At 39.9% G+C, this 10,783-nt stretch overlaps 1 pseudogene; it reads left to right on the top strand.

Annotated features, from left to right (window-relative positions):
* The first annotated feature begins 7,051 nt into the window (after positions 1 to 7,051).
* LOC119916809 lies at positions 7,052 to 10,297 on the top strand (annotated as a pseudogene).
* Positions 10,298 to 10,783: the final 486 nt, after the last annotated feature.

Here is a 10,783-nt window from a genome sequence, read left to right as displayed (position 1 = left end):
GGTCGGCTGTCAGGTAACAGTCACTGGACTGACATTATATAGCTATTTTGTTAATTATGTGACATTTTATAAAGCATAACATTATTACAGCGCAGTGATGTTGTGCTAAGTTGTAGTTTTAACACAGCCACACCGTAACTTTAGTCCTGCTAGTGTTTAACTTTACAGCTAACAGCTGGTGAGAGTTGTTCTGGGTCCACTTCAGAGCCCTGACAGGGTTCTACCTGGAGCAGAATTACCTCCGAGGTCGTCTCCTCTCCAAAACAAATAGACCCGGTCATTAAAACATTAAAACACAGCCACGTAGCAATGTTAGCGTTAGCTCTGTAAACAGCTAACAGCTAATCCAGGTCCACCAGAGAACGCAACGTAACTTTTACTTTTCATTTACCAACAGAGCCGTGCTGTTGTTTCACAGCTTGTGACTGGTGAACAACCTGCAGTGTTTGAGAGCGATGTGCTCATGTGTGTTTCTCTGTCTGCAGAATCAGGACCTGATGTGGCCCATTCTGGGTCCAGACCTGCCAAATTGCTGCGTTTATATGTGTTTATTTCTTTGTTCCTCTCTCTGTGCTGGAGTTCTTTAAGAACTTGGTGGCTTGAGCCAGATTATTATTAAATTGGTTGAATTTTAATAAGAGTGTGTTTATTCATATAGTGTATCAAGCTTATTGCTTCAATATATTTACTGCAAATCTGATATTAATAATGATAGTAATTATATACATAAGCCTTTATATGGCTGGTCTGGTTGTATACTACTCGGGAAAGATTGTGAAAATGGAAGGATTTAGCCGGAGTAGTGGTGATTACATATTGACAACATATTTCTGTGGTTTTTACATGGTTTAAATTTGGTTGTGGGCCGAGGGGGGTTTATAAAATGATGATATACAGTAATCAAGCGGTGAATTTGTGCATTATACTTTGTCAAATAAAGCAAGCCAGGCAGCCTTCCGTGTTTGAGAACGGCGCTGTTTTTTAATCGCCCACTAGAGGGCTGCAGCGCCACAATAACCAGCCTAGTTCAAATGAACGAAATGACTCAAAAAAAGATTACTTAATTTTAATGAACGAGATTTGAATGAACAGTCTGTCAAAAGACTCAAACTTGCCATCACTAGTTTATTAGTGGTGGGCAAGCCGGCTGAAAGATGCATTACCACCGCCACGGTAAAAGAGCTTTTGCTCCACTGTTTTGCTGCTCCAGTCAGAAAGACGGAGGGGAAATGAAACAAAGTTGAACTTCGTTTAAAAACCTAAAAGACTTTTGACAAAACATTCTGGGCTTAAGCCCAATTAGCCACCCCCCCCGCTCCGCCTATGGTTGGAACCCTATGGTTGGAACAGCACGAGCCGACACTCACTCATCTGAAGCCACTTATTGGTGAATGTTTGAGCACGCCTATTATTTTAAAAATCAACATATATACACTTAGAATTTGAACAAATTGAATGTAAACTATGTTATGAAAATATAGCTCCAATAGTGAGATGGAAATGGAGGGATCGGTCAAATGTATCCCACTGTTACACAGTGCTTCAGACAAAACTCTCTTCAGAAAAACTATATGGTTCTTGTAAAGCAATAACACACGATCAAATCATCATGATACAATTCCACTGCTGATAAATTATTATATTGAATTGAGGTGGGCAGCAGTGGGCGAGAACATTCATAGTCCTAAAAAGTCCTGGATGTACCACAAAAAAACATTTCTGATTTGGAGTTTCAGTCACAACTTAACAAGCATCACTGAAGCAGCACTTGACATTGTAATGCCTACTTGCACTAATTCTGCTTTTCATTCACACTGCTTTTGATACCACTGATCAGCTTATACTGCTCGATGAGATAGGATACTTTAGTTGGCATATCTTGAATACCCATTAAGTACATTTTCTTCTGTTCAGTCTGACAGAGCATTTACATCCTTATCAATCTTAACTGATGCATGACTCCTTCATGAATCACCAGTTGATCCGTTTGTATTCATCTCTTACAGTCTGATCTCTTTCAGTTGAAATAGCCTCTTTGCTACGTAAACATGATTGCCCGATTGCCACTAAGACCTGCACAGCACAGAATTTCCTTTAACTATCCTAAAACAAGCAACAACAAAAAAAACAAAATTCTTGTACGTGGCCCTGACATGTCATAAAACATTTACAACCAAGCACAGGAGGCCATGACTTTCATTATAAAATTGTACTCCAAAATGCCTGCATTATCTTTAATTCTGCACTCAGGTTTGAAAGAAAATACAAGCATGTACACTGTAAAAATTATCAAGGCGGTTCAACTTAAAAACTTAAATTGCTGCCTTAAAAATGTGAGTAAACTCAACTTTAAGAAAAGCTTTGTTTCAACTCATCATGTTACATTATACAATTTGCTTAATTAATGATAATATATTGTTTGAACTTTTAACTGAATACTGTGAGTTAAAACAACTATCTATATTACATTGTCCATTCAAGGAAACTTGCTTTTTCTTGTCAAACAAACATACAATTCTACACCTTTCAACTCACATTTTTAAGTTCAGATAACTAAATGTAAGACCTTTAAAGTTAGTTTAACTTGGAAATGTAAGATCACCTGCTGCCTTGAAAATGCAAGTTAACTCAACTTAAAGATTGCCTTTGTTTCAACTCAAATTCAAGTTCATAAAGGTGATATAACTACAGGGTTCTAGTTGTCTCAATGTTTTTTTTTAGTTAAATTAACTTTTTATAACTTCAACTTATACTCTGAGTTTTTCTAATTGATAGTTTCAAGTTAAAGCAACTTAACTAAATTAATATTACTTTCCATTTCAAGTTAAGAAATTACAGTTTCAGTTTACATGTATAAAGGGCCTTGCAGACAGACCACAACAACAGCAGCACTGCGCTATTATTTTCAGTGACTTGCGACGGGGCAGAGCAGCTTGTTGGTGCCCCCGTGCACACCACAGTCAAAGTTCAATATTGCAGCAGATATCACCTCCTTAAAGGTTCAGTGTGTAATATTTCTGAGGATTTATTGACAGAAATGCAATATAATATCTATATCTACATATAACTATGTTTTCAGTGGTGTGTAAAGACCTTACATAATGAACCATTATGTTTTTATTACCTTAGAATGAGCAGTTTATATCTACATAACCGCGGGCACCCCCTTCTATGGAGGTTGCAGTATTGTGTCTTCATGTTTCTACAATAGCAGATAATGGACAAACAGCGCTACAGAGCGTGTTTTGTCATCACAGCGTTCTTCTTCTGCTTGTATAATTCCGGCAGTGTTGACGCCCATCACTACATTAAATGTGTCCGTATAAGAAGAAGAGGAAAAATAATAATAATAATAATTAACAGTCTCTGAGCAGTCCTCTGGCCCTGTTTCAGAAAGCAGGCTTAACAAACTCTGAGTTTATCCCTGAGCTCTGGTTTGATTGAGCCTGAGGTGGGAAACTCTGAATTTTCAGTTCCAGAGCAATCAGAATAAGTTCAATCAACCCTGAGTATGTTGAGCCTGATGGAAGCGTGTGCGTGGGGATGAAAAAAAGGCATCATCAAAGGAGGAAATGATACTACAATTCACCATGGCAACGGGTAAATAAAGGCAGAGCCTCCATTTTAATCGGGTAGAGCTAGAAATATGAATGCGTGCCAACGTGGACCATGATAGGCTCTAAAACGCAGGAGTGGAAGAAGGATCAATGCGTTAACATTATTAAGCTAAGCTACTATAGAGCCTTGCTCATTCATCATTTACCAGACTGGAGTTTACTCGTGAACCTGTGATTGTAAAGTCACAGTCACACCCAGCAGGTTAGCCTATTAATTATTTTTTTGCAGTGGAAAATGTGTCAATAGGTTAATAAAGTTTTAGACGTCTATTTTACATTTATAAAATCTTGCTCATTTCGTATTTTATTAATGCTGTCAAAACAGACTATCAGCAGTAGGCCTAACAATGAAAAACTCACTTTTAAACCTTATGTTGCAGCCAGGAAACACAGACAGGCGCTCGAGAACTTGTAGTGGGGTTTTATTGCTGTCTTCCACAAGATTTAGCAGTGTACAACAACCTTTACCGGCCTGTAAACTTCTCGGCTGCCAAAAGCTAATAGCGTCTTCTTGTAACTCTTCGTGAACACGGGGTATAACAAAAACACAGAGCAGGATAGCTCTTCTTCTACTACTATAAATCGATGCTTACTCACCAACGCTACCTGGTGGTGACAACTGTGCAGCGCATTTCAAAACATCCTACTTCTGTTGGGCGTTGAATAACATTGCAGCACACATTGAAATTGAATAGAAAACTTAAAAAAAATAAATTGTGGGGTCCCTTACACTCTATTATAACACAAACTATATTCTGTAGAACTGAACAATCTGCGGACCAGCAGTTTCTCTCCTCTCACACTTATTTAGGCCTATTTGTTGCAGCTGCACCACAGTCATCCTCAGTCAGAAATAGTCACATTAGCCTTAATTAACATAATGAACATGTTCATTGATCAGTTTTATAGGTTACATATTAAATAGTGATTACTGCAGTAACGTAGCCCACAGTAAGTGTTTTCAGTGCAACTGTCCACAGAGTCGCAGCATTATAGGCTACCTAAAGACGGACATAGATTTTATTCTGTGCTGAGGATAAATCCACAATGTGCAGGGATCTGTCTTTACATCGATGACAGATTGATCATAAAGCAGTCATGTTCAAGATCATGTTTGGGTAACAAACTAAATGCCTATCTAACCAGGATTTTAAAGTTTTTAAAGATGTAAATGCGTTCAGATTTGTGCTTTGATATCGACAGAATGAATGAGGAAATGAAACGGTGTGTCAGAAAGCCGCCTCAGGCTCCGCAGGAGGGGAGGAGTCAGAGAGAAACTGACGTTTTTTTCAATTTACATCAGTTGCCGGAGTTACTGATCTAGGGATTATCTGATCTCGCTCTCTGAAACAGAAAACCCAGAGTTTCCCTCATCCCAGGCTCAACATACTCAGAATTTCCACTAATCCCGCTTTCTGAAACGGGGCTCTGGTTCATTAGAAGTAAGAAGAGGGTTGGCTTTTCCAGTTACGTTAGCGAGACAATCAACTGATATTTGGTAAAACGGTAACATTAGCTACAGCATGGAAGCAATCAGCCAGCTAAACCTGACAATGCATTTGTAAACTTCATGTATTATGTAGTTTATAATGGACTGTGGTGCAGAATCAGTGAGGCTTACAGTTATTGGTCAGTGGTCATACTTGATGCACTAGATGTGATAGTTTTTGAGATCTTCTTCATTTACTTTGGTATGTTAGTCCAGATGAGCCAACCCTCCCAAGATGTAACAAAAAGTATGATTACAGTACAGTAAAATAATGAATTACAGGAGAATGAGACATCATGTAACACTTCATTTCTTGATGTGGCTGTTGTTTATTGAACAAGTAACAATAATATTCACAATAACATATGGTTTTACTGAATAATCAAGTAAATATAATTTCTTTATAAATTAATGTAAAAAAAAAAGTGACTTCTTGACTGGCAACTCTCTGCTTTCTCACACAGGACATCTTTTGTCCTGTCTCAGGCACTGTAGCTATCCAGCTCGCTTGGATAGGAGAGGGGGGGCACAATTTGTAACTCTCACCACTAGATGTCATTAAAACTTACACATTGAACCTTTAAGGCCGTTGTCAGGAACCCTTTCCACTGATGGCACTAGTCTTGTTTACCACAGAAGTGTCTATATTTTGGTTGGAATGTGTATAATTAGTAGGGATGAGCAAGAACACCACTATCTCTATAAAGACTCCAATTCCTGTTAAAGAGGATAAACCAACATGAAGACCAGAGAGCTGTCTATGGGAGAAAAGCAAGCCATTGTCAAGCTGAGAAAAGAAGGAAAAATTGACCAGAGCCAGTGGACAAACATTGAGCATAGCAAGCACAAAAATTTGGAATGTCCTGAAAAAGACAGAAACTACTGGTGTACTGAGCAACAGACATCGAACAGGTCTGCCAAGGAAAACAACAGTAGTTGATGACAGAAATATCGTGAGAGCTGTGAAGAGACCCCCAAAACATCAGTAAGTGACATCACCAACAACCTCCACAGTGCAGGGGAGAAGGTATCACAATCCACTGTTGGAAGAAGACTCAGAGAGCAGAAATATAGAGGCCACACCACAAGATGCAAACCACTCATCAGCTGTAAGAATCAGAAGGCCAGATTGAAATTTGCAAAGAAGTACAGAGATGAGCCGCAAAAGTTCTGCAACACAATCCTATGGACTGATGAGACCAAGATTAATCTCTACCAAAGTGATGGAAAGAGTGTGGAGAAAGATAGGAACTGCTTATGATCTGAAGCATACAAGCTCATCTGTGAAGCATGGCGGAGGTAATGTCATGGCTTGGGCCTGCATGGCTGCTTCTGGAACAGGCTCATCAATATTTATTGATGATGTAACTGATGATGGTAGCAGCAGAATGAATTGAGAAGTGGACAGAAACATTTTGTCTGCCAATTTACGGAGAAATGCATTGAAACTAATTGGGAGGAAGTTTATCATGCAGCAGGACAATGACCCAAAGCACACTGCCAACAAAACAAAGGAGGAAAAAAGTGGAAGGTTTTAGACTGGCCAAGTTAATCACCTGACCTTAACCCAATAGAGCATGCATTTCAACTCCTTAAGAAGAGACTGAAGGGAGAAACACCCCGAAACAAACAAGAACTGAATGAAGCTGCGGTAAAAGCCTGGAATCGCATCACAAATGAAGAATGCAACAGTTTGGTCGATGGGTCGCAGGCTTGAGGCAGTTATTGCAAGCAAGGGTTATGCCACCAAATATTAAATGTTATTTACTTTAAGATTTAAGAATTTGCCTTACCGTTCCAATACTTTTGGAGGGGACTGTATTTACAACTTTTAGGATACGCTGCTGTTAGGAAATTGCGGTAAACAAACTAGACTGGACTCTGCTCAGTCCTATTTTGATGTCGTCACACAGAAGTCTTGGGTTTGGAAAAGCTTTTCAAGCCTCATCTTGACTGCACCATGCTGATTTTTCTTTAGAAGTTCATTGTTTTTCATTTCCTCATCATCTCCTGCTGTTTACTTACTTATGTGAATCCTGAGGACAATCCGGGTATACCAGCAATCGCCAAATATTTCAACACAAAAGGGAGGTATGAGGAAGTGAACCCGTATCTCAGAGAGGACATACTTGCTGTAAATGGATCTATTTTGCAGCCTCCATCTGCACAATGTCAAGAAATTCATCTGACTGTGATAATAAGACACGGCACAAGGTACCCGACGACCAAAAACATCAAAGTGATGCAGCAGCTCTACAACATCGTCCTGCACAATGCCTCAGGCAAAGAGAGCTGGCTGCGTGAGATCCAGACCCAGTGGAGGATGTGGTACACCGAGGACATGGATGGCCGACTCGTCCAAAAAGGTGTGAACGATCTCAAGCATCTGGCCATCAGGCTTTCAAAGCTGTTCCCCTCGCTGATTTCGGAGGAGAAGCTCCGAGGTGGTTTCTTCAAATTCATAACCACCTCAAAGCACAGGTGTGTCAACAGCACACTGTCATTCAAGGCAGGACTGACAGAGCTGTGGGCTATTACAGGTATCACTATGATGAGATGATGCACTGTTATGATGATTTACCACTTTCATGCATTTTCAGTTTAACCCTTTTCCCCAGATATGGAGTTTGACTACGCAGTGAATGATGCTCTCATGAGGTTTTTTGACCAGTGCACCAGGTTTGTGCAGGAAGTTGATAACACCCCTCAGCTCTGTCTGAAGTTGACAAGTTCAAACAGGGGCCAGAGATGAGGAGGGTCCAAGAGAAGATCGCCGACCGTCTCAGAGTGCCGTACAGTCTCATCACACATGGTCATAGCTGCTGAAATACTACCTCTTTACACTGTTGAGTGTGTTGTGTGCATGCACTCTAAAGTATTTATCCTTTGTCATAACTCAATCCATGCTCACAGTGGACTCATACACTGGGTTTCTTAAATGACAGATCAAGATTATTGTCCTAAAAATCAAAAGAGAAATTCCAGATTCTTGAGTAAATTTGCTGTTAATCCAAGCATTGTAAATTTACACTATCAAATCTGTGTCACTGCCTGAAACAGACTAAAGGCTCATGCATATTGATTAGATTAGATACTTTATATCAGCTATTATATATCCACTGGGTGGAGCTATTTTCTAATGTGGGAGTAGTAAGGCCTCTGCACCACTTAAAGTGGACATTGTCATTTATTTACTAGCGTAATGTGCTGCATTTCATGTGTTATTTCACCACTAAACATTTTATACCAACCTGCATCCTCTCCTGCAGATATGACTCAGGCTGCATTTTACTTGTGTGCTTATGAATTTGCAATCAAGGCGGCGAACTCCCTCTGGTGTCAGCTCTTTGATGAGGAGGGTGCAAAGGTAAGGAGCAAATAGTGGTCAACTGTGTGTAGATTTAATGTGGCAGCGGCATCAAATGCTTTCCTTAATTCAGCTATGATGTTTATGAGGATGACTACAGTCTGTCAGGAGATATTTGTGGGTCAGAAACACAAACTGCTTGTTGGAAGTTCATTTATTTATAGAGTCATTTATTACAGTGAGAACAAATGGGATTGTACAGTAGGTCTTTTTCACAGGTATGATAGAAAAAGCACAGGTGTTACTAACAAAATTAACTGTGGCTCTGTTCTTTTCAAGTGTCCCATTAAGCCATGACAGTGTGACAGTGGGCCAGCATGCACAACACCAGGACCCTGAAACAGAAGTAGCTAAATTGAATAAATCTGTCATTAATTTATTACATCTCTGCTTTTCCTACTGTGACATGTTAAAATGTCTTCTGTGACACTGCTGAAACAGCCATACATTGCAAATTGTCTATACTCTGCAACATAAGCAGCACATTTATTTATAGAGCTCTTCATCACGAGTTTTTTCTACATAAGCAAATTTTTACAATTTATCACAAGCAAGTCTCCTTGGAATTTACAAAGGGAGAAACAGAAACACAGATGCAGGAGGTAAAAACAAGCACGGGGTTAGTGTAAGTCTTTGTGATTAGGTTTAGAGTTTATTTTGCCATAATGTCTCAACAGAGAGGCGCTTCTAGAGACCGGGGCGGCCAGAGGAGCACTTGGGTCAACCGGGGCCACAGGGACATACAGATACTCAACCAACTATTGAATCCAACACAAACAGGACAACGCAAACAAACAGCTCTATCTAATCTAGGTCGGAGGTTCTCAGAACCCTAGATAGCCTATTGCTTGTTTCCAAGAAAGGAAAGAGGAATATGAATATTAACCAGTGGCATTTCTCCAGGAAAAACATAAAATGCCAATGCATTACCTTCTCTCAAACCATTTATTCAAACCCTTCGGCATTGTATGTATAAGAGTGTTTTGTGTTACTGTATGTGCTGATCTCAGATTGCTATCTTAGGATATTCCTCTTTTAAAAGTGTAAAGCTCACCCACATACAGGCCACCTTTGAACTATCTGTATAAACAGGTTATGGAGTATGCAAGTGACCTGAGGGAATTCTGGAAAAGAGGCTATGGTTATGATATTAACAGCAAGTCGAGCTGTGCTCTCTTCCATGATGTGTTTAGTCGACTGGACAAGGCAGCCAGCGAAATCAAGTAGGTGGACTTTAAATTACCTGCAGTCCATTCGAACGAACTTGCTGAAGACCTTGATGAAAACCTTCAATTAAAAAACACCTACATCATTAATTTTATCTGCTTGTCCTCCAGTCTTAGTTGTCTTGCTGTTGTCAAAGGTTAAATGTCCTAAGTCTAGGTTATATTCTGAACTCCACTTGTCCTGCATGTCAGCTCAGGCCAGCAGGTGACTGAAGCCGTGACAGTCCAGGTTGGCCATGCAGACACCCTCCTGCCGCTGCTTACCCTCCTGGGCTTCTTCAAGGACAACGTTACCCTGACTTCCACCAACTACGCCACACAGGCCAAACGCTCCTTCCGCACCAGCCACATGTTACCCTATGCAGCCAACTTACTCCTGGTGCTATACGACTGCGGGGGAGGCGACCTGAGGCTGCAGCCGCTGCTCAACGAGAAGCCTGTGACTTTCCCCGGTTTGACTGACCAGCGGGCTTCCATACCGCTCTATCAAGACGTCAGAGGGCACTACAGTGATCTACTCAAAGGCTGTGACTTTGAGACTGAGTGTCAGCTGTTCAAGCATCCTGCTGAAGTTTAGACAGACAGGGCAGATTCTGGAGATGGTTCTGGAGTCATAGCAGCTTGGTTCTCCTTTATTAGCAGAAGGTAATAAATATGCTCCCACCATGAAAATGTGAATAAGCAATTTTGTAATTGTTCTGTTTTGGAAATGTTAAAGATGAATGTCTTACTTTGATCACTTTCCTGCTTACTGCAATAAACACTTGAAATAAAGATTAAGTTATTACTAAATGTGTTTTGTTTAGTTTTTTACTGAGAGTTTACTTTCTTTCCATAGTTATGGCAAATCAATAGAAAAAACTATAATATAGAAAACCATCTAATCAGTTATTAATAACTTTCTTAGTAGGAAACTATTGACTTTTGATTTGTCTGGAGCTGCCAAAAATGTTTCATTGTGGCTGGGAAAATGTGGTTTATATGAACATATATCAATATGCAATAGTATCGGATTTTGTTTTACTAGGAATAACTTTTACATGAGGTTGCAGACTTCCCCTCTAAACGTCTTTTCTAAAAAGAG

Source organism: Micropterus salmoides, unplaced genomic scaffold (genome assembly GCF_014851395.1).
Source record: "Micropterus salmoides isolate LMB-PRFRI ecotype aquatic unplaced genomic scaffold, ASM1485139v1 Ms_hic_scaffold_22, whole genome shotgun sequence".
NCBI lineage: Eukaryota > Metazoa > Chordata > Actinopteri > Centrarchiformes > Centrarchidae > Micropterus > Micropterus salmoides.
Note: the sequence above shows the minus strand (reverse complement) of the source record. Positions and strands in the feature narration are given on the sequence as shown.